Consider the following 5,007-nt stretch of genomic DNA (forward strand, 5'->3'; position numbering starts at 1 on the left):
CTTAATTGTCTTTATTTCCTCTATGTAGAACCATAACTGATGTGAGTATGTATGCATGCGTGTGTGTGTGTGTGTGCATGTGTGTGTGTTGGGAAGTCTGAGTGTTAAGTGTTAACACTTTCTGGAGAATATTAGAACAAATTACCTAGGAAAGTGTAATGTAAATATGACTGCTAAACCATGAGCATGACGGGGATCCTCTTGAGACTTTTGAAATTGTGTCAATGGAGTAATTATAATGATGGACATTAGACTCTAAGGAAGGAAGTGAGGCAATAAGGAGTGAGACAAATGGTGAGAGCCAATGAGGTCATTTACTGGAGAGGGGTAGTATGCCAGAAAAAAGGATGAGGAAGCAGAGGCTGAGAACAGAATCCACCAAATGTACATGGGTATCTCTGTGTATGCATGTTTGTGTATGTGCATACATGTACATGTATGTCTCTGTGTTTCTGTGTGGTGTGCGTCTGTGTATACCTCTGTTTCTGAATGTCTGTGTGTCTGTGCATGTGGGTTTCATCCAGCAAAATCCATCTGTACAGGGGCAGCCATGGACAAGGCAGATTTGGACTTAATGGGGGGCTCAGGCTGAGAATACAACAAAAGTAGAAGGTGCAATACAGTTGAAAGCATATTAGAGAAGTAAGGGGCTGAGTAAGGAGGGAGTGAGGCTATTTATACTCTCCTCCATAGTGTATTGCAAAGCTATCATTTTTCTAGTAGCATGTAAGGTTGTGAGAGTTGGCCCATAAAGAAGCCTGAGCACCAAAGAACTGATGCTTTCGAATTATGGTGCTAGAAAAGACTCTTGAGTCCCTTGGACAGCAGGAGATCAAACCAGTCCATCCTAAAGGAAATCAATCCTGAATAGTCATTGGAAGGATTGATGGTCAAGCTGAAGCTCCAATACTTTGACCACCTGATGGTAAATGTCCACTCATTAGAAAAGATCCTGATTCTGGGAAAGATTGAAGGCAAAAAGAAGTGGGTGGCAGAGCATGAGATTGTTAGATAGCATCAGTGACTCAAAAGACATGAATCTGAGCAAACTCTAGGAGACAGTGGAGGACAGAGAAGCCTGGTGTGCTGCAGCCTATGGGATCATAAAGAGTTAGACATAGCTGATCGACTGAGCAGCAACAACCACAGTGTATGAAAAAGCTGATTCCTTGTACACTCATTGGATGGTACCGATCATCTGAGTTTCCTTCTGGGAGGCAGACAATGGCACCAAACCTACGGTTTCATTTGTATTTCCCTGCTTTTTCACTATGCTGAGCTTCCTTGGTTACTTACAGACCTTGATTTCTTTTCTTATCAATTGCCTCTCATATTGTCTCACTATTTTCCCAATTATACTTGCATTTTTTAAATTAATCTTAGGAATTCACATATATTAGGGATAGTAATTCTTTATCCCCTATGTTATGAATGTTTTCACTATATACTACCTTTGACTATGTTCTTGCTATGCTTTAATTTTCAGAAATTTTAATGTTTAAATATTAAATCAGCCATTATTTGTTCAATAGCTTTCAGTCTTCCTATTGTATATTACTTTTATTGTTGTTCACTGTCGTTCAGTTGCTAAGTTGTATCTGACTCTTTGTGGCCCCATGAGCTGCAGTATGCCATTTTTTGAATAGTTTGATTTTTACAATTTGTTTATGTATGGTATAAAATAAGTATAAAACTTACTTTTCCTATTTTATTTGACAATCAACCTATTTTCACACATCAATTTTGAAAAGCCTGTTTCTCTTCTGATTTATTTGCAATACCTAATGTACTACATATTAAGTTCCATGCATTCTTGCTGGGCTGTGCTTAGTTGCTCAGTTATGTTTGACTCTTTGTGACCCCATGGACTGTAGTCCACCAAGCTCCTCTGTCCATGGGGATTCTCCAGGCAAGAATACTGCAGTGGTTTGCTATGCCGTGCTCCAGGGGATCCTGCCAAACCAAGGATAGAACCCAGGTATCCCTCACTGCAGGCAGATTCTTTACAATGAACTACCAGGGAAGCCCAAGAATACTGAAGTGGGTGGCCTATCCCTTCTCCAGCGGATCTTCCTGACTCAGGAATCGAACCAGGGTCTCTTACATTGCAGGTGGATTCTTTACCAGCTGAGCTACCAATATCTTGATCTATCTTCTGTCCTTCTGAAATAATCACATTTTGTTATAATAGTAGCTTCTTAGCATATGTTAATATCTGATAGGACAAATCCACCTCAATTATGCATGTATTTTACATTCTTCTTGGCAACCTTCACATATGTATTCTTCCATCTAAGTTTTATATTGAATTTGTCTATTTCCCAAATATACCCTTGTTAAGGTTAGGATTGAAATTTTTATTAGATTATATTCCTTTGGAGAATTGGTATTTTAATTAGAAGACTTGTCACTCTCATTTTCTTTGTATTTCTCAATAAAGTATATTTTATTTCAAATCAGAGGTACATGTTTATTGCTACTTTTAATTATTAAAATTATTTGTTAAAGTACAACAAATGTATACCTACCATTTGAGATGAAAAATTTTACTGAAAAATACAAAGAAGACAAGAATGACAAGCCTAACTTCTATGTAATCTTGAATAATTGGTGTGTTTTTTTTATTTTTCTTGATTTTAATGGAGGCTTTTTGGTAAATACTCTGCTACAGGCTTATTTTTCCTCTTTTTAAGCTGGACTTTTCATTTAAAAAATCAAAGAGAAATAAACTAGTGTCCGCTTTTACTTTTACTGCCCTGGCTTTTGGTTTATCTCCTCTTCTTCTTGAGCATCATAGGTTGACAATCCTTCACCTTTACCCTCCCTTCAATGCAGGAGCTTTGCTATGGGGTGAAAGGTCTTGACATCCATTCCTTGAAGCCATCTGGTTCTACCACCGACACCCTCATCCCTCCCCGCAGACCTCCCATCTCCCAACCTTTCATCAAGCAAGACTGTGTGTCAGAATCTTCCATTTTCCACAAAAAGAACGAGTTGTTTTCTCTCAGCTTGGGAGAGCATATTGATCTTCTTTCTGTCAATAACACAAAATGCCTGCCCTTCTGGTTTTCCCAAGTGACAGCCATTTGAGGAGTCTGGCATGCTATTCTTGTCACAAGCCCATCTGAGACAACTGGTGTCCCAAAGGCATCATCTGAGAATCACATTGACTCCACTCTTCAGATTCTCCAGGCTTTCTGCATAACTTAAGTGAGTTGAGAGAAACAACTACCCTCCAGAGGCAGACATCCCTAGCTGCCTCCACACCCTTCATCCCAACATAGAGCACATTCAGCACCAGCTCCAGAACTTTCTTGGCAGGATCACTGTATCCTGACCATTGTCCATCAGCTCTCACTGGAGGCCAGTTAAGAAACAGACCCATACAGCTTGTCTGCACTGTTAAAAACTGATTAGTGAAAATTGTTTCTATCATATTCTAAACATCACATATATAAACATTTTGGCATGGCATATTTATCCCCAGAACTTTGGGACTGATAAAATTTCTCTCTCCTGTGAAATGGAATGCATTCTTTATTAAAGAGTAACTAACCAGAGAGTGTCATACTGAGTGAAGTAAGTCCGATGGAGGAGTATCCTATGACATCCCTTAATGCGGAACCTAAAAAGAAATGATACAAATGAACTTATAAAACAGAAGGAAACTCACAGACTTAGAGAACAAACTTATGGTTGCTGGGGTGGGGGAAGGATTGGGGTGAGTGGTAGTTAGGGAGTTTGACATGAACATGTACAGACTACTATAATTAAAATGGATCATCAACAAGGACCTACTGCATAGCACATGGAACTCTGCTCAATGTTATGCGGCAGCCTGGATGAAAGGGGAGTTTGGGGGAGAATGTGTGTATGTGTGTATATGTATATATATATACACACACACATCTATTAGCTAAGTCCCTTTGCTGCTCACCTAAAACTATCACGATATTGTTAATTGGCTATCAGTTCAGTTTAGTTCAGTCCCTCAGGCATGTCCGACTCTTTGCAACCCCATGGACTGCAGCACGCCAGGCCTCCCTGTCCATCACCAACTCCCGGAGTTTACTCAAACTCATTTCCATTGAGTTAGTGATGCCATCAAATCATCTCATCCTCTGTCATCCCCTTCTCCTCCCGCCTTCAATCTTTTCCAGCATCAGGGTCTTTTCAAATGAGTCAGCTCTTCACAAACTCCAAAGTATTCAGTTTCAACTTCAACGTCAGTCCTTCCAATGAACATTCAGGACTGATTTCTTTCAGGAAGGACAGTTTGGATCTCCTTGCAGTCCAAGGGACTCTCAAAAGTCTCCTCCAACACCACAGTTCGAAAGCATCAATTCTTCAGCACTCAGCTTTCTTTATTGTCAACTCTCACATCCATACATGACTACTAGAAAAACCATAGCCTTAACTAGATGGACCTTTGTTGGCAAAGTAATGTGTCTGCTTTTTAACATGCTGTCTAGTTTGGTCATAACTTTTCTCCCAAGGAGTAAGCGTCTTTTAATTTCACGGCTGCAATCACCATCTGCAGTGATTTTGGAGCCCCCAAAATAAAGTCAGCCACTGTTTCCACTGTTTCCCCATCTATTTCCCATGAAGTGATGGGACCGGATGCCATGATCTTAGTTTTCTGAATGTTGAGTTTTAAGCCAACTCTTTCACTCTCCTCTTTCACTTTCAAATAAGAGGCTCTTTAGTTCTTCACTTTCTGCCATAAAGGTGGTGTCATCTGCATATCTTAGGTTATTGATATTTCTCCTACCTCAATGCAAAATGAAAAGTTTTTTTCAAAAAGAGTGAATGTTACATAATTATGAAATTTTATCTTTTGCCATGGTTGACAGGAAGCTCAGTAACTCTGCTTCTATCTTCAACATCCTTTCTTCATCCCTTATTTCTTGTTTTTATTCTCTTTCTTCTCATGTACTGTGTTGCCTTTAGGAGTGTTCATCATACCTATTCTTTTATTATATGCTGCCTTTGTGGAAAAAAACAGGT

The sequence above is a fragment of the Bos indicus genome, chromosome 11 (genome assembly GCF_029378745.1).
Source record: "Bos indicus isolate NIAB-ARS_2022 breed Sahiwal x Tharparkar chromosome 11, NIAB-ARS_B.indTharparkar_mat_pri_1.0, whole genome shotgun sequence".
Taxonomy (NCBI): Eukaryota; Metazoa; Chordata; class Mammalia; order Artiodactyla; family Bovidae; genus Bos; species Bos indicus.